The sequence below is a fragment of the Ambystoma mexicanum genome (genome assembly GCF_040938575.1).
Source record: "Ambystoma mexicanum isolate Mex_15411 chromosome 12 unlocalized genomic scaffold, UKY_AmexF1_1 Mex_chr12_unloc.1, whole genome shotgun sequence".
NCBI classification, from domain to species: Eukaryota; Metazoa; Chordata; class Amphibia; order Caudata; family Ambystomatidae; genus Ambystoma; species Ambystoma mexicanum.
In genome coordinates, this window is record NW_027182322.1 from 12305165 (window position 1) to 12330495 (window position 25331).

The following is a 25331-nucleotide window of genomic DNA, read 5'->3' on the forward strand; positions in this document are numbered from 1 at the left end:
GGATTGACAAAACTTCGATCATCCCTTACTGTATGCAAGTGGATTTTCATCTGGCTCTGTGGCGCAATGGATAGCGCGTTGGACTTCTAAGTGAATTGGCAAAGTCATTCAAAGGTTGTGGGTTCGAATCCAACCAGAGTCGCATTTTTTACTTTCTTATTCAAATAAGGAACATTATGCATGTGAGGAATGTTTATTTTTGGCCGATGCTTTAATCTTAGTATTTCACCCAAGTTGAACCTATGTATCTAATACAGCATGCAACTGAATCAAAAGCAGTCTGCCTTCCATGGCAACAGGAACATATTGCTCATAAGCAATACAACATCACTGCCAGAAACTTTGCACTTTCCTAATGTATCCTTCCTTCAGAAACATTGTCTTTATAATAGCTGTAAATGAGATAGACCAAAAACACGACACCCTACACTCAGACATTTGTTTCTAGCGACATATAAAGTAAAATCTTCTTTCAAAGCTATTTATGGTATATTCTCTTTGTGTTTTTGTATTGTTAACCAATTGCATGTCTGCACTTTTTATCCAGTTCTTTTTTTATTAAGGTATGGAAATGTTGTCCAAACGTATTCAGTTTGCAAGAAAATACAGTAATACCCTATTCTCCGAATTTATCCCTAAAGGAACAAAGGTGTAGTTCAAGGTTTCAGCCAGAAGTGTGATTCTTCTACAGACATTTTATGTTTCAGAAAACAATTATTCTTTCTTGTATCCCAGAAAGCTTGATAATATGATGTGAAGTAAACACTGGATTGACAAAACTTTGATCATCCCTTAATGTACGCAAGTTAATTTTCATCTGGATCTGTGGCGGAATGGATAGCGCGTTGGACTTCTAAGTGAATTGGCAAAGTCATTCAAAGGTTGTGGGTTCGAATCCCACCAGAGTCGCATTTTTTACTTTCTTATTCAAACAAGGAACATTATGCATGTGAGGAATGTTTATTTTTGGCCGATGCTTTAATCTTAGTATTTGACCCAAGTTGAACCTATGTATCTAATACAGCATGCAACTGAATCAAAAGCAGTCTGCCTTCCATTGCAACAGGAACATATTGCTCATAAGCAATACAACATCACTGCCAGAAACTTTGCACTTTCCTAACGTATCCTTCCTTCAGAAACATTGTCTTTATAATAGCTGTAAATGAGATAGACCAAAAACACGACACCCTACACTCAGACATGTGTTTCTAGCGACATATAAAGTAAAATCTTCTTTCAAAGCTATTTATGGTATATTCTCTTTGTGTTTTTGTATTGTTAACCAATTGTATGGCTGCACTTTTTATCCAGTTCTTTTTTATTAAGGTATGGAATTGTTGTCCAAACGTATTCAGTTTGCAAGAAAATACAGTAATACCCTATTCTCCGAATTTATCCCTAAAGGAACAAAGGTGTAGTTCAAGGTTTCACCCAGAAGTGTGATTCTTCTACAGACATTTTATGTTTCAGAAAACAATTATTCTTTCTTGTATCCCAGAAGGCTTGATAATATGATGTGAAGTAAACACTGGATTGACAAAACTTCGATCATCCCTTAATGTACGCAAGTTAATTTTCAACTGGCTCTGTGGCGCAATGGATAGCGCGTTGGACTTCTAAGTGAATTGGCAAAGTCATTCAAAGGTTGTGGGTTCGAATCCCACCAGAGTTGTATTTTTTACTTTCTTATTCAAACAAGGAACATTATGCATGTGAGGAATGTTTATTTTTGGCCGATGCTTTAATCTTAGTATTTGACCCAAGTTGAACCTATGTATCTAATACAGCATACAACTGAATCAAAAGCAGTCTGCCTTCCATTGCAACAGGAACATATTGCTCATAAGCAATACAACATCACTGCCAGAAACTTTGCACTTTCCTAATGTATCCTTCCTTCAGAAACATTGTCTTTATAATAGCTGTAAATGAGATAGACCAAAAACACGACACCCTACACTCAGACATTTGTTTCTAGCGACATATAAAGTAAAATCTTCTTTCAAAGCTATGTATGGTATATTCTCTTTGTGTTTTTGTATTGTTAACCAATTGTATGGCTGCACTTTTTATCCAGTTCTTTTTTATTAAGGTATGGAATTGTTGTCCAAACGTATTCAGTTTGCAAGAAAATACAGTAATACCCTATTCTCCGAATTTATCCCTAAAGGAACAAAAGTGTAGTTCAAGGTTTCACCCAGAAGTGTGATTCTTCTACAGACATTTTATGTTTCAGAAAACAATTATTCTTTCTTGTATCCCAGAAGGCTTGATAATATGATGTGAAGTAAACACTGGATTGACAAAACTTCGATCATCCCTTAATGTACGCAAGTTGATTTTCATCTGGCTCTGTGGCGCAATGGATAGCGTGTTGGACTTCTAAGAGAATTGGCAAAGTCATTCAAAGGTTGTGGGTTCGAATCCCACCAGAGTCGTATTTTTTACTTTCTTATTCAAACAAGGAACATTATGCATGTGAGGAATGTTTATTTTTGGCCGATGCTTTAATCTTAGTATTTGACCCAAGTTGAACCTATGTATCTAATACAACATGCAACTGAATCAAAAGCAGTCTGCCTTCCATTGCAACAGGAACATATTGCTCATAAGGAATACAACATCACTGCCAAAAACTTTGCACTTTCCTAATGTATCCTTCCTTCAGAAACATTGTCTTTATAATAGCTGTAAATGAGATAGACCAAAAACACGACACCCTACACTCAGACATTTGTTTCTAGCGACATATAAAGTAAAATCTTCTTTCAAAGCTATTTATGGTATATTCTCTTTGTGTTTTTGTATTGTTAACCAATTGTATGGCTGCACTTTTTATCCAGTTCTTTTTTATTAAGGTATGGAATTGTTGTCCAAACGTATTCAGTTTGCAAGAAAATACAGTAATACCCTATTCTCCGAATTTATCCCTAAAGGAACAAAGGTGTAGTTCAAGATTTCACCCAGAAGTGTGATTCTTCTACAGACATTTTATGTTTCAGAAAACAATTATTCTTTCTTGTATCCCAGAAGGCTTGATAATATGATGTGAAGTAAACACTGGATTGACAAAACTTCGATCATCCCTTAATGTACGCAAGTTGATTTTCGTCTGGCTCTGTGGTGCAATGGATAGCGCGTTGGACTTCTAAGTGAATTGGCAAAGTCATTCAAAGGTTGTGGGTTCGAATCCCACCAGAGTCGCATTTTTTACTTTCTAATTCAAACAAGGAACATTATGCATGTCAGGAATGTTTATTTTTGGCCGATGCTTTAATCTTAGTATTTGACCCAAGTTGAACCTATGTATCTAATACAGCATGCAACTGAATCAAAAGCAGTCTGCCTTCCATTGCAACAGGAACATATTGCTCATAAGCAATACAACATCACTGCCAGAAACTTTGCACTTTCCTAATGTATCCTTCCTTCAGAAACATTGTCTTTATAATAGCTGTAAATGAGATAGACCAAAAACACGACACCCTACACTCAGACATTTGTTTCTAGCGACATATAAAGTAAAATCTTCTTTCAAAGCTATCTTTGTGTTTTTGTATTGTTAACCAATTGTATGTCTGCACTTTTTATCCAGTTCTTTTTTATTAAGGTATGAAATTGTTGTCCAAACCAATTCACTTGGCAAGAAAATACTGTAATACCCTATTCTCTGAATTTCTCCCCAAGCGAACAAAGGTGCAGTTCAAGGTTTCACCCCGAACTGTGATTCTTGCTACAGACATTTAATGTTTCAGAAAACAATCATTCTTTCATGTATCCCAGAAGGCTTGATAATGTGATGTGAAGTAAACACTGGATTGACAAAACTTCGATCATCCCTTACTGTATGCAAGTGGATTTTCATCTGGCTCTGTGGCGCAATGGATAGCGCGTTGGACTTCTAAGTGAATTGGCAAAGTCATTCAAAGGTTGTGGGTTCGAATCCAACCAGAGTCGCATTTTTTACTTTCTTATTCAAATAAGGAACATTATGCATGTGAGGAATGTTTATTTTTGGCCGATGCTTTAATCTTAGTATTTCACCCAAGTTGAACCTATGTATCTAATACAGCATGCAACTGAATCAAAAGCAGTCTGCCTTCCATGGCAACAGGAACATATTGCTCATAAGCAATACAACATCACTGCCAGAAACTTTGCACTTTCCTAATGTATCCTTCCTTCAGAAACATTGTCTTTATAATAGCTGTAAATGAGATAGACCAAAAACACGACACCCTACACTCAGACATTTGTTTCTAGCGACATATAAAGTAAAATCTTCTTTCAAAGCTATTTATGGTATATTCTCTTTGTGTTTTTGTATTGTTAACCAATTGCATGTCTGCACTTTTTATCCAGTTCTTTTTTTATTAAGGTATGGAAATGTTGTCCAAACGTATTCAGTTTGCAAGAAAATACAGTAATACCCTATTCTCCGAATTTATCCCTAAAGGAACAAAGGTGTAGTTCAAGGTTTCAGCCAGAAGTGTGATTCTTCTACAGACATTTTATGTTTCAGAAAACAATTATTCTTTCTTGTATCCCAGAAAGCTTGATAATATGATGTGAAGTAAACACTGGATTGACAAAACTTTGATCATCCCTTAATGTACGCAAGTTAATTTTCATCTGGATCTGTGGCGGAATGGATAGCGCGTTGGACTTCTAAGTGAATTGGCAAAGTCATTCAAAGGTTGTGGGTTCGAATCCCACCAGAGTCGCATTTTTTACTTTCTTATTCAAACAAGGAACATTATGCATGTGAGGAATGTTTATTTTTGGCCGATGCTTTAATCTTAGTATTTGACCCAAGTTGAACCTATGTATCTAATACAGCATGCAACTGAATCAAAAGCAGTCTGCCTTCCATTGCAACAGGAACATATTGCTCATAAGCAATACAACATCACTGCCAGAAACTTTGCACTTTCCTAACGTATCCTTCCTTCAGAAACATTGTCTTTATAATAGCTGTAAATGAGATAGACCAAAAACACGACACCCTACACTCAGACATGTGTTTCTAGCGACATATAAAGTAAAATCTTCTTTCAAAGCTATTTATGGTATATTCTCTTTGTGTTTTTGTATTGTTAACCAATTGTATGGCTGCACTTTTTATCCAGTTCTTTTTTATTAAGGTATGGAATTGTTGTCCAAACGTATTCAGTTTGCAAGAAAATACAGTAATACCCTATTCTCCGAATTTATCCCTAAAGGAACAAAGGTGTAGTTCAAGGTTTCACCCAGAAGTGTGATTCTTCTACAGACATTTTATGTTTCAGAAAACAATTATTCTTTCTTGTATCCCAGAAGGCTTGATAATATGATGTGAAGTAAACACTGGATTGACAAAACTTCGATCATCCCTTAATGTACGCAAGTTAATTTTCAACTGGCTCTGTGGCGCAATGGATAGCGCGTTGGACTTCTAAGTGAATTGGCAAAGTCATTCAAAGGTTGTGGGTTCGAATCCCACCAGAGTTGTATTTTTTACTTTCTTATTCAAACAAGGAACATTATGCATGTGAGGAATGTTTATTTTTGGCCGATGCTTTAATCTTAGTATTTGACCCAAGTTGAACCTATGTATCTAATACAGCATACAACTGAATCAAAAGCAGTCTGCCTTCCATTGCAACAGGAACATATTGCTCATAAGCAATACAACATCACTGCCAGAAACTTTGCACTTTCCTAATGTATCCTTCCTTCAGAAACATTGTCTTTATAATAGCTGTAAATGAGATAGACCAAAAACACGACACCCTACACTCAGACATTTGTTTCTAGCGACATATAAAGTAAAATCTTCTTTCAAAGCTATTTATGGTATATTCTCTTTGTGTTTTTGTATTGTTAACCAATTGCATGTCTGCACTTTTTATCCAGTTCTTTTTTTATTAAGGTATGGAAATGTTGTCCAAACGTATTCAGTTTGCAAGAAAATACAGTAATACCCTATTCTCCGAATTTATCCCTAAAGGAACAAAGGTGTAGTTCAAGGTTTCAGCCAGAAGTGTGATTCTTCTACAGACATTTTATGTTTCAGAAAACAATTATTCTTTCTTGTATCCCAGAAAGCTTGATAATATGATGTGAAGTAAACACTGGATTGACAAAACTTTGATCATCCCTTAATGTACGCAAGTTAATTTTCATCTGGATCTGTGGCGGAATGGATAGCGCGTTGGACTTCTAAGTGAATTGGCAAAGTCATTCAAAGGTTGTGGGTTCGAATCCCACCAGAGTCGCATTTTTTACTTTCTTATTCAAACAAGGAACATTATGCATGTGAGGAATGTTTATTTTTGGCCGATGCTTTAATCTTAGTATTTGACCCAAGTTGAACCTATGTATCTAATACAGCATGCAACTGAATCAAAAGCAGTCTGCCTTCCATTGCAACAGGAACATATTGCTCATAAGCAATACAACATCACTGCCAGAAACTTTGCACTTTCCTAACGTATCCTTCCTTCAGAAACATTGTCTTTATAATAGCTGTAAATGAGATAGACCAAAAACACGACACCCTACACTCAGACATGTGTTTCTAGCGACATATAAAGTAAAATCTTCTTTCAAAGCTATTTATGGTATATTCTCTTTGTGTTTTTGTATTGTTAACCAATTGTATGGCTGCACTTTTTATCCAGTTCTTTTTTATTAAGGTATGGAATTGTTGTCCAAACGTATTCAGTTTGCAAGAAAATACAGTAATACCCTATTCTCCGAATTTATCCCTAAAGGAACAAAGGTGTAGTTCAAGGTTTCACCCAGAAGTGTGATTCTTCTACAGACATTTTATGTTTCAGAAAACAATTATTCTTTCTTGTATCCCAGAAGGCTTGATAATATGATGTGAAGTAAACACTGGATTGACAAAACTTCGATCATCCCTTAATGTACGCAAGTTAATTTTCAACTGGCTCTGTGGCGCAATGGATAGCGCGTTGGACTTCTAAGTGAATTGGCAAAGTCATTCAAAGGTTGTGGGTTCGAATCCCACCAGAGTTGTATTTTTTACTTTCTTATTCAAACAAGGAACATTATGCATGTGAGGAATGTTTATTTTTGGCCGATGCTTTAATCTTAGTATTTGACCCAAGTTGAACCTATGTATCTAATACAGCATACAACTGAATCAAAAGCAGTCTGCCTTCCATTGCAACAGGAACATATTGCTCATAAGCAATACAACATCACTGCCAGAAACTTTGCACTTTCCTAATGTATCCTTCCTTCAGAAACATTGTCTTTATAATAGCTGTAAATGAGATAGACCAAAAACACGACACCCTACACTCAGACATTTGTTTCTAGCGACATATAAAGTAAAATCTTCTTTCAAAGCTATGTATGGTATATTCTCTTTGTGTTTTTGTATTGTTAACCAATTGTATGGCTGCACTTTTTATCCAGTTCTTTTTTATTAAGGTATGGAATTGTTGTCCAAACGTATTCAGTTTGCAAGAAAATACAGTAATACCCTATTCTCCGAATTTATCCCTAAAGGAACAAAAGTGTAGTTCAAGGTTTCACCCAGAAGTGTGATTCTTCTACAGACATTTTATGTTTCAGAAAACAATTATTCTTTCTTGTATCCCAGAAGGCTTGATAATATGATGTGAAGTAAACACTGGATTGACAAAACTTCGATCATCCCTTAATGTACGCAAGTTGATTTTCATCTGGCTCTGTGGCGCAATGGATAGCGTGTTGGACTTCTAAGAGAATTGGCAAAGTCATTCAAAGGTTGTGGGTTCGAATCCCACCAGAGTCGTATTTTTTACTTTCTTATTCAAACAAGGAACATTATGCATGTGAGGAATGTTTATTTTTGGCCGATGCTTTAATCTTAGTATTTGACCCAAGTTGAACCTATGTATCTAATACAACATGCAACTGAATCAAAAGCAGTCTGCCTTCCATTGCAACAGGAACATATTGCTCATAAGGAATACAACATCACTGCCAAAAACTTTGCACTTTCCTAATGTATCCTTCCTTCAGAAACATTGTCTTTATAATAGCTGTAAATGAGATAGACCAAAAACACGACACCCTACACTCAGACATTTGTTTCTAGCGACATATAAAGTAAAATCTTCTTTCAAAGCTATTTATGGTATATTCTCTTTGTGTTTTTGTATTGTTAACCAATTGTATGGCTGCACTTTTTATCCAGTTCTTTTTTATTAAGGTATGGAATTGTTGTCCAAACGTATTCAGTTTGCAAGAAAATACAGTAATACCCTATTCTCCGAATTTATCCCTAAAGGAACAAAGGTGTAGTTCAAGATTTCACCCAGAAGTGTGATTCTTCTACAGACATTTTATGTTTCAGAAAACAATTATTCTTTCTTGTATCCCAGAAGGCTTGATAATATGATGTGAAGTAAACACTGGATTGACAAAACTTCGATCATCCCTTAATGTACGCAAGTTGATTTTCGTCTGGCTCTGTGGTGCAATGGATAGCGCGTTGGACTTCTAAGTGAATTGGCAAAGTCATTCAAAGGTTGTGGGTTCGAATCCCACCAGAGTCGCATTTTTTACTTTCTAATTCAAACAAGGAACATTATGCATGTCAGGAATGTTTATTTTTGGCCGATGCTTTAATCTTAGTATTTGACCCAAGTTGAACCTATGTATCTAATACAGCATGCAACTGAATCAAAAGCAGTCTGCCTTCCATTGCAACAGGAACATATTGCTCATAAGCAATACAACATCACTGCCAGAAACTTTGCACTTTCCTAATGTATCCTTCCTTCAGAAACATTGTCTTTATAATAGCTGTAAATGAGATAGACCAAAAACACGACACCCTACACTCAGACATTTGTTTCTAGCGACATATAAAGTAAAATCTTCTTTCAAAGCTATCTTTGTGTTTTTGTATTGTTAACCAATTGTATGTCTGCACTTTTTATCCAGTTCTTTTTTATTAAGGTATGAAATTGTTGTCCAAACCAATTCACTTGGCAAGAAAATACTGTAATACCCTATTCTCTGAATTTCTCCCCAAGCGAACAAAGGTGCAGTTCAAGGTTTCACCCCGAACTGTGATTCTTGCTACAGACATTTAATGTTTCAGAAAACAATCATTCTTTCATGTATCCCAGAAGGCTTGATAATGTGATGTGAAGTAAACACTGGATTGACAAAACTTCGATCATCCCTTACTGTATGCAAGTGGATTTTCATCTGGCTCTGTGGCGCAATGGATAGCGCGTTGGACTTCTAAGTGAATTGGCAAAGTCATTCAAAGGTTGTGGGTTCGAATCCAACCAGAGTCGCATTTTTTACTTTCTTATTCAAATAAGGAACATTATGCATGTGAGGAATGTTTATTTTTGGCCGATGCTTTAATCTTAGTATTTCACCCAAGTTGAACCTATGTATCTAATACAGCATGCAACTGAATCAAAAGCAGTCTGCCTTCCATGGCAACAGGAACATATTGCTCATAAGCAATACAACATCACTGCCAGAAACTTTGCACTTTCCTAATGTATCCTTCCTTCAGAAACATTGTCTTTATAATAGCTGTAAATGAGATAGACCAAAAACACGACACCCTACACTCAGACATTTGTTTCTAGCGACATATAAAGTAAAATCTTCTTTCAAAGCTATTTATGGTATATTCTCTTTGTGTTTTTGTATTGTTAACCAATTGCATGTCTGCACTTTTTATCCAGTTCTTTTTTATTAAGGTATGGAAATGTTGTCCAAACGTATTCAGTTTGCAAGAAAATACAGTAATACCCTATTCTCCGAATTTATCCCTAAAGGAACAAAGGTGTAGTTCAAGGTTTCAGCCAGAAGTGTGATTCTTCTACAGACATTTTATGTTTCAGAAAACAATTATTCTTTCTTGTATCCCAGAAAGCTTGATAATATGATGTGAAGTAAACACTGGATTGACAAAACTTTGATCATCCCTTAATGTACGCAAGTTAATTTTCATCTGGATCTGTGGCGGAATGGATAGCGCGTTGGACTTCTAAGTGAATTGGCAAAGTCATTCAAAGGTTGTGGCTTTGAATACCACCAGAGTTGCATTTTTTACTTTCTTATTCAAACAAGGAACATTATGCATGTGAGGAATGTTTATTTTTGGCCGATGCTTTAATCTTAGTATTTGACCCAAGTTGAACCTATGTATCTAATACAGCATGCAACTGAATCAAAAGCAGTCTGCCTTTCATTGCAACAGGAACATATTGCTCATAAGCAATACAACATCACTACCAGAAACTTGGCACTTTTCTAATGTATCCTTCCTTCAGAAACATTGTCTTTATAATAGCTGTAAATGAGATAGACCAAAACACGACACCCTACGCTCAGACATTTGTTTCTAGCGACATATAAAGTAAAATCTTCTTTCAAAGCTATTTATGGTATATTCTCTTTGTGTTTTTGTATTGTTAACCAATTGTATGTCTGCACTTTTTATCCAGTTATTTTTTATTAAGGTATGGAATTGTTGTCCAAACCAATTCACTTGGCAAGAAAATACTGTAATACCCTATTCTCCGAATTTATCCCTAAAGGAAAAAAGGTGTAGTTCAAGGTTTCACCCAGAAGTGTGATTCTTCTACAGACATTTTATGTTTCGGAAAACAATTATTCTTTCTTGTATCCCAGAAGGCTTGATAATATGATGTGAAGTAAACACTGGATTGACAAAACCTCGATCATCCCCTGATGTACGCAAGTTGATTGTCATCTGGCTCTGTGGCGCAATGGATAGCGCGTTGGACTTCTAAGTGAATTGTCAAAGTCATTCAAAGGTTGTGGGTTCGAATCCCACCAGAGTCGCATTTTTTACTTTCTTATTCAAACAAGGAACATTATGCATGTGAGGAATGTTTATTTTTGGCCTTTAATCTTAGTATTTGACCCAAGTTGAACCTATGTATCTAATACAGCATGCAACTGAATCAAAAGCAGTCTGCCTTCCATTGCAACAGGAACATATTGCTCATAAGCAATACAACATCACTACCAGAAACTTGGCACTTTTCTAATGTATCCTTCCTTCAGAAACATTGTCTTTATAATAGCTGTAAATGAGATAGACCAAAAACACGACACCCTACACTCAGACATTTGTTTCTAGCGACATATAAAGTAAAATCTTCTTTCAAAGCTATTTATGGTATATTCTCTTTGTGTTTTTGTATTGTTAACCAATTGTATGGCTGCACTTTTTATCCAGTTCTTTTTTATTAAGGTATGGAATTGTTGTCCAAACGTATTCAGTTTGCAAGAAAATACAGTAATACCCTATTCTCCGAATTTATCCCTAAAGGAACAAAGGTGTAGTTCAAGGTTTCACCCAGAAGTGTGATTCTTCTACAGACATTTTATGTTTCAGAAAACAATTATTCTTTCTTGTATCCCAGAAGGCTTGATAATATGATGTGAAGTAAACACTGGATTGACAAAACTTCGATCACCCCTTAATGTACGCAAGTTGATTTTCATCTGGATCTGTGGCGCAATGGATAGCGCGTTGGACTTCTAAGTGAATTGGCAAAGTCATTCAAAGGTTGTGGGTTCGAATCCCACCAGAGTCGCATTTTATACTTTCTAATTCAAACAAGGAACATTATGCATGTGAGGAATGTTTATTTTTGGCCGATGCTTTAATCTTAGTATTTGACCCAAGTTGAACCTATGTATCTAATACAGCATGCAACTGAATCAAAAGCAGTCTGCCTTCCATTGCAACAGGAACATATTGCTCATAAGCAATACAACATCACTGCCAGAAACTTTGCACTTTCCTAATGTATCCTTCCTTCAGAAACATTGTCTTTATAATAGCTGTAAATGAGATAGACCAAAAACACGACACCCTACACTCAGACATTTGTTTCTAGCGACATATAAAGTAAAATCTTCTTTCAAAGCTATTTATGGTATATTCTCTTTGTGTTTTTGTATTGTTAACCAATTGTATGGCTGCACTTTTTATCCAGTTCTTTTTTATTAAGGTATGGAATTGTTGTCCAAACGTATTCAGTTTGCAAGAAAATACAGTAATACCCTATTCTCCGAATTTATCCCTAAAGGAACAAAGGTGTAGTTCAAGGTTTCACCCAGAAGTGTGATTCTTCTACAGACATTTTATGTTTCAGAAAACAATTATTCTTTCTTGTATCCCAGAAGGCTTGATAATATGATGTGAAGTAAACACTGGATTGACAAAACCTCGATCATCCCCTGATGTACGCAAGTTGATTGTCATCTGGCTCTGTGGCGCAATGGATAGCGCGTTGGACTTCTAAGTGAATTGGCAAAGTCATTCAAAGGTTGCGGGTTCGAATCCCACCAGAGTCGCATTTTTTACTTTCTTATTCAAACAAGGAACATTATGCATGTGAGGAATGTTTATTTTTGGCCGATGCTTTAATCTTAGTATTTGACCCAAGTTGAACCTATGTATCTAATACAGCATGCAACTGAATCAAAAGCAGTCTGCCTTCCATTGCAACAGGAACATATTGCTCATAAGGAATACAACATCACTGCCAAAAACTTTGCACTTTCCTAATGTATCCTTCCTTCAGAAACATTGTCTTTATAATAGCTGTAAATGAGATAGACCAAAAACACGACACCCTACACTCAGACATTTGTTTCTAGCGACATATAAAGTAAAATCTTCTATCAAAGCTATTTATGGTATATTCTCTTTGTGTTTTTGTATTGTTAACCAATTGTATGGCTGCACTTTTTATCCAGTTCTTTTTTATTAAGGTATGGAATTGTTGTCCAAACGTATTCAGTTTGCAAGAAAATACAGTAATACCCTATTCTCCGAATTTATCCCTAAAGGAACAAAGGTGTAGTTCAAGGTTTCACCCAGAAGTGTGATTCTTCTACAGACATTTTACGTTTCAGAAAACAATTATTCTTTCTTGTATCCCAGAAGGCTTGATAATATGATGTGAAGTAAACACTGGATTGACAAAACTTCGATCACCCCTTAATGTACGCAAGTTGATTTTCATCTGGATCTGTGGCGCAATGGATAGCGCGTTGGACTTCTAAGTGAATTGGCAAAGTCATTCAAAGGTTGTGGGTTCGAATCCCACCAGAGTCGCATTTTATACTTTCTAATTCAAAGAAGGAACATTATGCATGTGAGGAATGTTTATTTTTGGCCGATGCTTTAATCTTAGTATTTGACCCAAGTTGAACCTATGTATCTAATACAGCATGCAACTGAATCAAAAGCAGTCTGCCTTCCATTGCAACAGGAACATATTGCTCATAAGCAATACAACATCACTGCCAGAAACTTTGCACTTTCCTAATGTATCCTTCCTTCAGAAACATTGTCTTTATAATAGCTGTAAATGAGATAGACCAAAAACACGACACCCTACACTCAGACATTTGTTTCTAGCGACATATAAAGTAAAATCTTCTTTCAAAGCTATTTATGGTATATTCTCTTTGTGTTTTTGTATTGTTAACCAATTGTATGGCTGCACTTTTTATCCAGTTCTTTTTTATTAAGGTATGGAATTGTTGTCCAAACGTATTCAGTTTGCAAGAAAATACAGTAATACCCTATTCTCCGAATTTATCCCTAAAGGAACAAAGGTGTAGTTCAAGGTTTCACCCAGAAGTGTGATTCTTCTACAGACATTTTATGTTTCAGAAAACAATTATTCTTTCTTGTATCCCAGAAGGCTTGATAATATGATGTGAAGTAAACACTGGATTGACAAAACCTCGATCATCCCCTGATGTACGCAAGTTGATTGTCATCTGGCTCTGTGGCGCAATGGATAGCGCGTTGGACTTCTAAGTGAATTGGCAAAGTCATTCAAAGGTTGCGGGTTCGAATCCCCCCAGAGTCGCATTTTTTACTTTCTTATTCAAACAAGGAACATTATGCATGTGAGGAATGTTTATTTTTGGGCGATGCTTTAATCTTAGTATTTGACCCAAGTTGAACCTATGTATCTAATACAGCATGCAACTGAATCAAAAGCAGTCTGCCTTCCATTGCAACAGGAACATATTGCTCATAAGCAATACAACATCACTGCCAGAAACTTTGCACTTTCCTAACGTATCCTTCCTTCAGAAACATTGTCTTTATAATAGCTGTAAATGAGATAGACCAAAAACACGACACCCTACACTCAGACATTTGTTTCTAGCGACATATAAAGTAAAATCTTCTTTCAAAGCTATTTATGGTATATTCTCTTTGTGTTTTTGTATTGTTAACCAATTGTATGGCTGCACTTTTTATCCAGTTCTTTTTTATTAAGGTATGGAATTGTTGTCCAAACGTATTCAGTTTGCAAGAAAATACAGTAATACCCTATTCTCCGAATTTATCCCTAAAGGAACAAAAGTGTAGTTCAAGGTTTCACCCAGAAGTGTGATTCTTCTACAGACATTTTATGTTTCAGAAAACAATTATTCTTTCTTGTATCCCAGAAGGCTTGATAATATGATGTGAAGTAAACACTGAATTGACAAAACTTTGATCATCCCTTAATGTACGCAAGTTGAATTTCATCTGGCTCTATGGCGCAATGGAAAGCGCGTTGGACTTCTAAGTGAATTGGCAAAGTCATTCAAAGGTTGTGGGTTCGAATCCCACCAGAGTCGCATTCTTTACTTTCTAATTCAAACAAGGAACATTATGCATGTGAGGAATGTTTATTTTTGGCCGATGCTTTAATCTTAGTATTTGACCCAAGTTGAACCTATGTATCTAATACAGCATGCAACTGAATCAAAAGCAGTCTGCCTTCCATTGCAACAGGAACATATTGCTCATAAGCAATACAACATCACTACCAGAAACTTGGCACTTTTCTAATGTATCCTTCCTTCAGAAACATTGTCTTTATAATAGCTGTAAATGAGATAGACCAAAAACACGACACCCTACACTCAGACATTTGTTTCTAGCGACATATAAAGTAAAATCTTCTTTCAAAGCTATTTATGGTATATTCTCTTTGTGTTTTTGTATTGTTAACCAATTGTATGTCTGCACTTTTTATCCAGCTCTTTTTTATTAAGGTATGGAATTGTTGTCCAAACCTATTCACTTGGCAAGAAAATACTGTAATACCCTATTCTCTGAATTTCTCCCCAAGCGAACAAAGGTGCAGTTCAAGGTTTCACACAGAAGTGTGATTCTTGTTACAGACATTTTATGTTTCAGAAAACAATCATTCTTTGATGTGTCCCAGAAGGCTTGATAATGTGATGTGAAGTAAACACCGGATTGACAAAACTTCGATCATCCCTTAATGTACGCAAGTTAATTTTCATCTGGCTCTGTGGCGCAATGGATAGCGCATTGGACTTCTAAGTGAATTGGCAAAGTCATTCAAAGGTTGTGGGTTCGAATCCCACCAGAGTCACATTTTTTACTTTCTTATTCAAACAAGGAACATTATGCATGTGAGGAATGTTTATTTTTGGCCGATGCTTTAATCTTAGTATTTGACCCAAGTTGAACCTATGTATCTAATACAGCATGCAACTGAATCAAAAGCAGTCTGCCTTCCATTGCAACAGGAACATATTGCTCATAAGGAATACAACATCACTGCCAGAAACTTTGCACTTTCCTAATGTATCCTTCCTTCAGAAACATTGTCTTTATAATAGCTGTAAATGAGATAGACCAAAAACACGACACCCTACACTCAGACATTTGTTTCTAGCGACATATAAAGTAAAATCTTCTTTCAAAGCTATTTATGGTATATTCTCTTTGTGTTTTTGTATTGTTAACCAATTGTATGGCTGCACTTTTTATCCAGTTCTTTTTTATTAAGGTATGGAATTGTTGTCCAAACGTATTCAGTTTGCAAGAAAATACAGTAATACCCTATTCTCCGAATCTATCCCTAAAGGAACAAAGGTGTAGTTCAAGGTTTCACCCAGAAGTGTGATTCTTCTGCAGACATTTTATGTTTCAGAAAACAATTATTCTTTCTTGTATCCCAGAAGGCTTGATAATATGATGTGAAGTAAACACTGGATTGACAAAACTTCGATCACCCCTTAATGTACGCAAGTTGATTTTCATCTGGCTCTGTGGCGCAATGGATAGCGCGTTGGACTTCTAAGTGAATTGGCAAAGTCATTCAAAGGTTGTGGGTTCGAATCCCACCAGAGTCGTATTTTTTACTTTCTTATTCAAACAAGGAACATTATGCATGTGAGGAATGTTTATTTTTGGCCGATGCTTTAATCTTAGTATTTGACCCAAGTTGAACCTATGTATCTAATACAGCATGCAACTGAATCAAAAGCAGTCTGCCTTCCATTGCAACAGGAACATATTGCTCATAAGGAATACAACATCACTGCCAGAAACTTTGCACTTTCCTAATGTATCCTTCCTTCAGAAACATTGTCTTTATAATAGCTGTAAATGAGATAGACCAAAAACACGACACCCTACACTCAGACATTTGTTTCTAGCGACATATAAAGTAAAATCTTCTTTCAAAGCTATTTATGGTATATTCTCTTTGTGTTTTTGTATTGTTAACCAATTGCATGTCTGCACTTTTTATCCAGTTCTTTTTTATTAAGGTATGGAAATGTTGTCCAAACGTATTCAGTTTGCAAGAAAATACAGTAATACCCTATTCTCCGAATTTATCCCTAAAGGAACAAAGGTGTAGTTCAAGGTTTCAGCCAGAAGTGTGATTCTTCTACAGACATTTTATGTTTCAGAAAACAATTATTCTTTCTTGTATCCCAGAAAGCTTGATAATATGATGTGAAGTAAACACTGGATTGACAAAACTTTGATCATCCCTTAATGTACGCAAGTTGATTTTCGTCTGGCTCTGTGGTGCAATGGATAGCGCGTTGGACTTCTAAGTGAATTGGCAAAGTCATTCAAAGGTTGTGGGTTCGAATCCCACCAGAGTCGCATTTTTTACTTTCTAATTCAAACAAGGAACATTATGCATGTCAGGAATGTTTATTTTTGGCCGATGCTTTAATCTTAGTATTTGACCCAAGTTGAACCTATGTATCTAATACAGCATGCAACTGAATCAAAAGCAGTCTGCCTTCCATTGCAACAGGAACATATTGCTCATAAGCAATACAACATCACTGCCAGAAACTTTGCACTTTCCTAATGTATCCTTCCTTCAGAAACATTGTCTTTATAATAGCTGTAAATGAGATAGACCAAAAACACGACACCCTACACTCAGACATTTGTTTCTAGCGACATATAAAGTAAAATCTTCTTTCAAAGCTATCTTTGTGTTTTTGTATTGTTAACCAATTGTATGTCTGCACTTTTTATCCAGTTCTTTTTTATTAAGGTATGAAATTGTTGTCCAAACCAATTCACTTGGCAAGAAAATACTGTAATACCCTATTCTCTGAATTTCTCCCCAAGCGAACAAAGGTGCAGTTCAAGGTTTCACCCCGAACTGTGATTCTTGCTACAGACATTTAATGTTTCAGAAAACAATCATTCTTTCATGTATCCCAGAAGGCTTGATAATGTGATGTGAAGTAAACACTGGATTGACAAAACTTCGATCATCCCTTACTGTATGCAAGTGGATTTTCATCTGGCTCTGTGGCGCAATGGATAGCGCGTTGGACTTCTAAGTGAATTGGCAAAGTCATTCAAAGGTTGTGGGTTCGAATCCAACCAGAGTCGCATTTTTTACTTTCTTATTCAAATAAGGAACATTATGCATGTGAGGAATGTTTATTTTTGGCCGATGCTTTAATCTTAGTATTTCACCCAAGTTGAACCTATGTATCTAATACAGCATGCAACTGAATCAAAAGCAGTCTGCCTTCCATGGCAACAGGAACATATTGCTCATAAGCAATACAACATCACTGCCAGAAACTTTGCACTTTCCTAATGTATCCTTCCTTCAGAAACATTGTCTTTATAATAGCTGTAAATGAGATAGACCAAAAACACGACACCCTACACTCAGACATTTGTTTCTAGCGACATATAAAGTAAAATCTTCTTTCAAAGCTATTTATGGTATATTCTCTTTGTGTTTTTGTATTGTTAACCAATTGCATGTCTGCACTTTTTATCCAGTTCTTTTTTATTAAGGTATGGAAATGTTGTCCAAACGTATTCAGTTTGCAAGAAAATACAGTAATACCCTATTCTCCGAATTTATCCCTAAAGGAACAAAGGTGTAGTTCAAGGTTTCAGCCAGAAGTGTGATTCTTCTACAGACATTTTATGTTTCAGAAAACAATTATTCTTTCTTGTATCCCAGAAAGCTTGATAATATGATGTGAAGTAAACACTGGATTGACAAAACTTTGATCATCCCTTAATGTACGCAAGTTAATTTTCATCTGGATCTGTGGCGGAATGGATAGCGCGTTGGACTTCTAAGTGAATTGGCAAAGTCATTCAAAGGTTGTGGCTTTGAATACCACCAGAGTTGCATTTTTTACTTTCTTATTCAAACAAGGAACATTATGCATGTGAGGAATGTTTATTTTTGGCCGATGCTTTAATCTTAGTATTTGACCCAAGTTGAACCTATGTATCTAATACAGCATGCAACTGAATCAAAAGCAGTCTGCCTTTCATTGCAACAGGAACATATTGCTCATAAGCAATACAACATCACTACCAGAAACTTGGCACTTTTCTAATGTATCCTTCCTTCAGAAACATTGTCTTTATAATAGCTGTAAATGAGATAGACCAAAACACGACACCCTACGCTCAGACATTTGTTTCTAGCGACATATAAAGTAAAATCTTCTTTCAAAGCTATTTATGGTATATTCTCTTTGTGTTTTTGTATTGTTAACCAATTGTATGTCTGCACTTTTTATCCAGTTATTTTTTATTAAGGTATGGAATTGTTGTCCAAACCAATTCACTTGGCAAGAAAATACTGTAATACCCTATTCTCCGAATTTATCCCTAAAGGAAAAAAGGTGTAGTTCAAGGTTTCACCCAGAAGTGTGATTCTTCTACAGACATTTTATGTTTCGGAAAACAATTATTCTTTCTTGTATCCCAGAAGGCTTGATAATATGATGTGAAGTAAACACTGGATTGACAAAACCTCGATCATCCCCTGATGTACGCAAGTTGATTGTCATCTGGCTCTGTGGCGCAATGGATAGCGCGTTGGACTTCTAAGTGAATTGTCAAAGTCATTCAAAGGTTGTGGGTTCGAATCCCACCAGAGTCGCATTTTTTACTTTCTTATTCAAACAAGGAACATTATGCATGTGAGGAATGTTTATTTTTGGCCTTTAATCTTAGTATTTGACCCAAGTTGAACCTATGTATCTAATACAGCATGCAACTGAATCAAAAGCAGTCTGCCTTCCATTGCAACAGGAACATATTGCTCATAAGCAATACAACATCACTACCAGAAACTTGGCACTTTTCTAATGTATCCTTCCTTCAGAAACATTGTCTTTATAATAGCTGTAAATGAGATAGACCAAAAACACGACACCCTACACTCAGACATTTGTTTCTAGCGACATATAAAGTAAAATCTTCTTTCAAAGCTATTTATGGTATATTCTCTTTGTGTTTTTGTATTGTTAACCAATTGTATGGCTGCACTTTTTATCCAGTTCTTTTTTATTAAGGTATGGAATTGTTGTCCAAACGTATTCAGTTTGCAAGAAAATACAGTAATACCCTATTCTCCGAATTTATCCCTAAAGGAACAAAGGTGTAGTTCAAGGTTTCACCCAGAAGTGTGATTCTTCTACAGACATTTTATGTTTCAGAAAACAATTATTCTTTCTTGTATCCCAGAAGGCTTGATAATATGATGTGAAGTAAACACTGGATTGACAAAACTTCGATCACCCCTTAATGTACGCAAGTTGATTTTCATCTGGATCTGTGGCGCAATGGATAGCGCGTTGGACTTCTAAGTGAATTGGCAAAGTCATTCAAGGGTTGTGGGTTCGAATCCCACCAGAGTCGCATTTTATACTTTCTAATTCAAACAAGGAACATTATGCATGTGAGGAATGTTTATTTTTGGCCGATGCTTTAATCTTAGTATTTGACCCAAGTTGAACCTATGTATCTAATACAGCATGCAACTGAATCAAAAGCAGTCTGCCTTCCATTGCAACAGGAACATATTGCTCATAAGCAATACAACATCACTGCCAGAAACTTTGCACTTTCCTAATGTATCCTTCCTTCAGAAACATTGTCTTTATAATAGCTGTAAATGAGATAGACCAAAAACACGACACCCTACACTCAGACATTTGTTTCTAGCGACATATAAAGTAAAATCTTCTTTCAAAGCTATTTATGGTATATTCTCTTTGTGTTTTTGTATTGTTAACCAATTGTATGGCTGCACTTTTTATCCAGTTCTTTTTTATTAAGGTATGGAATTGTTGTCCAAACGTATTCAGTTTGCAAGAAAATACAGTAATACCCTATTCTCCGAATTTATCCCTAAAGGAACAAAGGTGTAGTTCAAGGTTTCACCCAGAAGTGTGATTCTTCTACAGACATTTTATGTTTCAGAAACAATTATTCTTTCTTGTATCCCAGAAGGCTTGATAATATGATGTGAAGTAAACACTGGATTGACAAAACCTCGATCATCCCCTGATGTACGCAAGTTGATTGTCATCTGGCTCTGTGGCGCAATGGATAGCGCGTTGGACTTCTAAGTGAATTGGCAAAGTCATTCAAAGGTTGCGGGTTCGAATCCCACCAGAGTCGCATTTTTTACTTTCTTATTCAAACAAGGAACATTATGCATGTGAGGAATGTTTATTTTTGGCCGATGCTTTAATCTTAGTATTTGACCCAAGTTGAACCTATGTATCTAATACAGCATGCAACTGAATCAAAAGCAGTCTGCCTTCCATTGCAACAGGAACATATTGCTCATAAGGAATACAACATCACTGCCAAAAACTTTGCACTTTCCTAATGTATCCTTCCTTCAGAAACATTGTCTTTATAATAGCTGTAAATGAGATAGACCAAAAACACGACACCCTACACTCAGACATTTGTTTCTAGCGACATATAAAGTAAAATCTTCTATCAAAGCTATTTATGGTATATTCTCTTTGTGTTTTTGTATTGTTAACCAATTGTATGGCTGCACTTTTTATCCAGTTCTTTTTTATTAAGGTATGGAATTGTTGTCCAAACGTATTCAGTTTGCAAGAAAATACAGTAATACCCTATTCTCCGAATTTATCCCTAAAGGAACAAAGGTGTAGTTCAAGGTTTCACCCAGAAGTGTGATTCTTCTACAGACATTTTACGTTTCAGAAAACAATTATTCTTTCTTGTATCCCAGAAGGCTTGATAATATGATGTGAAGTAAACACTGGATTGACAAAACTTCGATCACCCCTTAATGTACGCAAGTTGATTTTCATCTGGATCTGTGGCGCAATGGATAGCGCGTTGGACTTCTAAGTGAATTGGCAAAGTCATTCAAAGGTTGTGGGTTCGAATCCCACCAGAGTCGCATTTTATACTTTCTAATTCAAAGAAGGAACATTATGCATGTGAGGAATGTTTATTTTTGGCCGATGCTTTAATCTTAGTATTTGACCCAAGTTGAACCTATGTATCTAATACAGCATGCAACTGAATCAAAAGCAGTCTGCCTTCCATTGCAACAGGAACATATTGCTCATAAGCAATACAACATCACTGCCAGAAACTTTGCACTTTCCTAATGTATCCTTCCTTCAGAAACATTGTCTTTATAATAGCTGTAAATGAGATAGACCAAAAACACGACACCCTACACTCAGACATTTGTTTCTAGCGACATATAAAGTAAAATCTTCTTTCAAAGCTATTTATGGTATATTCTCTTTGTGTTTTTGTATTGTTAACCAATTGTATGGCTGCACTTTTTATCCAGTTCTTTTTTATTAAGGTATGGAATTGTTGTCCAAACGTATTCAGTTTGCAAGAAAATACAGTAATACCCTATTCTCCGAATTTATCCCTAAAGGAACAAAGGTGTAGTTCAAGGTTTCACCCAGAAGTGTGATTCTTCTACAGACATTTTATGTTTCAGAAAACAATTATTCTTTCTTGTATCCCAGAAGGCTTGATAATATGATGTGAAGTAAACACTGGATTGACAAAACCTCGATCATCCCCTGATGTACGCAAGTTGATTGTCATCTGGCTCTGTGGCGCAATGGATAGCGCGTTGGACTTCTAAGTGAATTGGCAAAGTCATTCAAAGGTTGCGGGTTCGAATCCCCCCAGAGTCGCATTTTTTACTTTCTTATTCAAACAAGGAACATTATGCATGTGAGGAATGTTTATTTTTGGCCGATGCTTTAATCTTAGTATTTGACCCAAGTTGAACCTATGTATCTAATACAGCATGCAACTGAATCAAAAGCAGTCTGCCTTCCATTGCAACAGGAACATATTGCTCATAAGCAATACAACATCACTGCCAGAAACTTTGCACTTTCCTAACGTATCCTTCCTTCAGAAACATTGTCTTTATAATAGCTGTAAATGAGATAGACCAAAAACACGACACCCTACACTCAGACATTTGTTTCTAGCGACATATAAAGTAAAATCTTCTTTCAAAGCTATTTATGGTATATTCTCTTTGTGTTTTTGTATTGTTAACCAATTGTATGGCTGCACTTTTTATCCAGTTCTTTTTTATTAAGGTATGGAATTGTTGTCCAAACGTATTCAGTTTGCAAGAAAATACAGTAATACCCTATTCTCCGAATTTATCCCTAAAGGAACAAAAGTGTAGTTCAAGGTTTCACCCAGAAGTGTGATTCTTCTACAGACATTTTATGTTTCAGAAAACAATTATTCTTTCTTGTATCCCAGAAGGCTTGATAATATGATGTGAAGTAAACACTGAATTGACAAAACTTTGATCATCCCTTAATGTACGCAAGTTGAATTTCATCTGGCTCTATGGCGCAATGGAAAGCGCGTTGGACTTCTAAGTGAATTGGCAAAGTCATTCAAAGGTTGTGGGTTCGAATCCCACCAGAGTCGCATTCTTTACTTTCTAATTCAAACAAGGAACATTATGCATGTGAGGAATGTTTATTTTTGGCCGATGCTTTAATCTTAGTATTTGACCCAAGTTGAACCTATGTATCTAATACAGCATGCAACTGAATCAAAAGCAGTCTGCCTTCCATTGCAACAGGAACATATTGCTCATAAGCAATACAACATCACTACCAGAAACTTGGCACTTTTCTAATGTATCCTTCCTTCAGAAACATTGTCTTTATAATAGCTGTAAATGAGATAGACCAAAAACACGACACCCTACACTCAGACATTTGTTTCTAGCGACATATAAAGTAAAATCTTCTTTCAAAGCTATTTATGGTATATTCTCTTTGTGTTTTTGTATTGTTAACCAATTGTATGTCTGCACTTTTTATCCAGCTCTTTTTTATTAAGGTATGGAATTGTTGTCCAAACCTATTCACTTGGCAAGAAAATACTGTAATACCCTATTCTCTGAATTTCTCCCCAAGCGAACAAAGGTGCAGTTCAAGGTTTCACACAGAAGTGTGATTCTTGTTACAGACATTTTATGTTTCAGAAAACAATCATTCTTTGATGTGTCCCAGAAGGCTTGATAATGTGATGTGAAGTAAACACCGGATTGACAAAACTTCGATCATCCCTTAATGTACGCAAGTTAATTTTCATCTGGCTCTGTGGCGCAATGGATAGCGCATTGGACTTCTAAGTGAATTGGCAAAGTCATTCAAAGGTTGTGGGTTCGAATCCCACCAGAGTCACATTTTTTACTTTCTTATTCAAACAAGGAACATTATGCATGTGAGGAATGTTTATTTTTGGCCGATGCTTTAATCTTAGTATTTGACCCAAGTTGAACCTATGTATCTAATACAGCATGCAACTGAATCAAAAGCAGTCTGCCTTCCATTGCAACAGGAACATATTGCTCATAAGGAATACAACATCACTGCCAGAAACTTTGCACTTTCCTAATGTATCCTTCCTTCAGAAACATTGTCTTTATAATAGCTGTAAATGAGATAGACCAAAAACACGACACCCTACACTCAGACATTTGTTTCTAGCGACATATAAAGTAAAATCTTCTTTCAAAGCTATTTATGGTATATTCTCTTTGTGTTTTTGTATTGTTAACCAATTGTATGGCTGCACTTTTTATCCAGTTCTTTTTTATTAAGGTATGGAATTGTTGTCCAAACGTATTCAGTTTGCAAGAAAATACAGTAATACCCTATTCTCCGAATCTATCCCTAAAGGAACAAAGGTGTAGTTCAAGGTTTCACCCAGAAGTGTGATTCTTCTGCAGACATTTTATGTTTCAGAAAACAATTATTCTTTCTTGTATCCCAGAAGGCTTGATAATATGATGTGAAGTAAACACTGGATTGACAAAACTTCGATCACCCCTTAATGTACGCAAGTTGATTTTCATCTGGCTCTGTGGCGCAATGGATAGCGCGTTGGACTTCTAAGTGAATTGGCAAAGTCATTCAAAGGTTGTGGGTTCGAATCCCACCAGAGTCGTATTTTTTACTTTCTTATTCAAACAAGGAACATTATGCATGTGAGGAATGTTTATTTTTGGCCGATGCTTTAATCTTAGTATTTGACCCAAGTTGAACCTATGTATCTAATACAGCATGCAACTGAATCAAAAGCAGTCTGCCTTCCATTGCAACAGGAACATATTGCTCATAAGGAATACAACATCACTGCCAGAAACTTTGCACTTTCCTAATGTATCCTTCCTTCAGAAACATTGTCTTTATAATAGCTGTAAATGAGATAGACCAAAAACACGACACCCTACACTCAGACATTTGTTTCTAGCGACATATAAAGTAAAATCTTCTTTCAAAGCTATTTATGGTATATTCTCTTTGTGTTTTTGTATTGTTAACCAATTGTATGGCTGCACTTTTTATCCAGTTCTTTTTTATTAAGGTATGGAATTGTTGTCCAAACGTATTCAGTTTGCAAGAAAATACAGTAATACCCTATTCTCCGAATTTATCCCTAAAGGAACAAAGGTGTAGTTCAAGGTTTCACCCAGAAGTGTGATTCTTCTAAAGACATTTTATGTTTCAGAAAACAATTATTCTTTCTTGTATCCCAGAAGGCTTGATAATATGATGTGAAGTAAACACTGGATTGACAAAACCTCGATCATCCCCTGATGTACGCAAGTTGATTGTCATCTGGCTCTGTGGCGCAATGGATAGCGCTTTGGACTTCTAAGTGAATTGGC

General features: G+C 36.0%; 16 non-coding genes across 16 annotated transcripts; all 16 read left to right on the forward strand.

Annotated features, from left to right (window-relative positions):
- The first annotated feature begins 1585 nt into the window (after positions 1 to 1585).
- TRNAR-UCU (transfer RNA arginine (anticodon UCU)) lies at positions 1586 to 1675 on the forward strand. The gene is given in 2 exon segments: positions 1586 to 1622; positions 1640 to 1675. It is a non-coding gene; the product is annotated as a tRNA-Arg (tRNA).
- Positions 1676 to 2351: 676 nt separating this feature from the next.
- Positions 2352 to 2441, forward strand: TRNAR-UCU (transfer RNA arginine (anticodon UCU)). Its single transcript is given in 2 exon segments — positions 2352 to 2388; positions 2406 to 2441. It is a non-coding gene; the product is annotated as a tRNA-Arg (tRNA).
- A 676-nt stretch (positions 2442 to 3117) lies between these two features.
- TRNAR-UCU (transfer RNA arginine (anticodon UCU)) lies at positions 3118 to 3207 on the forward strand. The gene is given in 2 exon segments: positions 3118 to 3154; positions 3172 to 3207. It is a non-coding gene; the product is annotated as a tRNA-Arg (tRNA).
- A 2196-nt stretch (positions 3208 to 5403) lies between these two features.
- Positions 5404 to 5493, forward strand: TRNAR-UCU (transfer RNA arginine (anticodon UCU)). Its single transcript is given in 2 exon segments — positions 5404 to 5440; positions 5458 to 5493. It is a non-coding gene; the product is annotated as a tRNA-Arg (tRNA).
- Positions 5494 to 6936: 1443 nt separating this feature from the next.
- On the forward strand, positions 6937 to 7026 carry TRNAR-UCU (transfer RNA arginine (anticodon UCU)). The gene is given in 2 exon segments: positions 6937 to 6973; positions 6991 to 7026. It is a non-coding gene; the product is annotated as a tRNA-Arg (tRNA).
- Positions 7027 to 7702: 676 nt separating this feature from the next.
- On the forward strand, positions 7703 to 7792 carry TRNAR-UCU (transfer RNA arginine (anticodon UCU)). Its single transcript is given in 2 exon segments — positions 7703 to 7739; positions 7757 to 7792. It is a non-coding gene; the product is annotated as a tRNA-Arg (tRNA).
- Positions 7793 to 8468: 676 nt separating this feature from the next.
- Positions 8469 to 8558, forward strand: TRNAR-UCU (transfer RNA arginine (anticodon UCU)). The gene is given in 2 exon segments: positions 8469 to 8505; positions 8523 to 8558. It is a non-coding gene; the product is annotated as a tRNA-Arg (tRNA).
- Positions 8559 to 10752: 2194 nt separating this feature from the next.
- TRNAR-UCU (transfer RNA arginine (anticodon UCU)) lies at positions 10753 to 10842 on the forward strand. Its single transcript is given in 2 exon segments — positions 10753 to 10789; positions 10807 to 10842. It is a non-coding gene; the product is annotated as a tRNA-Arg (tRNA).
- A 3735-nt stretch (positions 10843 to 14577) lies between these two features.
- Positions 14578 to 14667, forward strand: TRNAR-UCU (transfer RNA arginine (anticodon UCU)). The gene is given in 2 exon segments: positions 14578 to 14614; positions 14632 to 14667. It is a non-coding gene; the product is annotated as a tRNA-Arg (tRNA).
- Positions 14668 to 15344: 677 nt separating this feature from the next.
- On the forward strand, positions 15345 to 15434 carry TRNAR-UCU (transfer RNA arginine (anticodon UCU)). The gene is given in 2 exon segments: positions 15345 to 15381; positions 15399 to 15434. It is a non-coding gene; the product is annotated as a tRNA-Arg (tRNA).
- A 676-nt stretch (positions 15435 to 16110) lies between these two features.
- Positions 16111 to 16200, forward strand: TRNAR-UCU (transfer RNA arginine (anticodon UCU)). Its single transcript is given in 2 exon segments — positions 16111 to 16147; positions 16165 to 16200. It is a non-coding gene; the product is annotated as a tRNA-Arg (tRNA).
- A 676-nt stretch (positions 16201 to 16876) lies between these two features.
- TRNAR-UCU (transfer RNA arginine (anticodon UCU)) lies at positions 16877 to 16966 on the forward strand. Its single transcript is given in 2 exon segments — positions 16877 to 16913; positions 16931 to 16966. It is a non-coding gene; the product is annotated as a tRNA-Arg (tRNA).
- A 2194-nt stretch (positions 16967 to 19160) lies between these two features.
- TRNAR-UCU (transfer RNA arginine (anticodon UCU)) lies at positions 19161 to 19250 on the forward strand. The gene is given in 2 exon segments: positions 19161 to 19197; positions 19215 to 19250. It is a non-coding gene; the product is annotated as a tRNA-Arg (tRNA).
- Positions 19251 to 22984: 3734 nt separating this feature from the next.
- TRNAR-UCU (transfer RNA arginine (anticodon UCU)) lies at positions 22985 to 23074 on the forward strand. The gene is given in 2 exon segments: positions 22985 to 23021; positions 23039 to 23074. It is a non-coding gene; the product is annotated as a tRNA-Arg (tRNA).
- Positions 23075 to 23751: 677 nt separating this feature from the next.
- On the forward strand, positions 23752 to 23841 carry TRNAR-UCU (transfer RNA arginine (anticodon UCU)). The gene is given in 2 exon segments: positions 23752 to 23788; positions 23806 to 23841. It is a non-coding gene; the product is annotated as a tRNA-Arg (tRNA).
- A 676-nt stretch (positions 23842 to 24517) lies between these two features.
- Positions 24518 to 24607, forward strand: TRNAR-UCU (transfer RNA arginine (anticodon UCU)). Its single transcript is given in 2 exon segments — positions 24518 to 24554; positions 24572 to 24607. It is a non-coding gene; the product is annotated as a tRNA-Arg (tRNA).
- Positions 24608 to 25331: the final 724 nt, after the last annotated feature.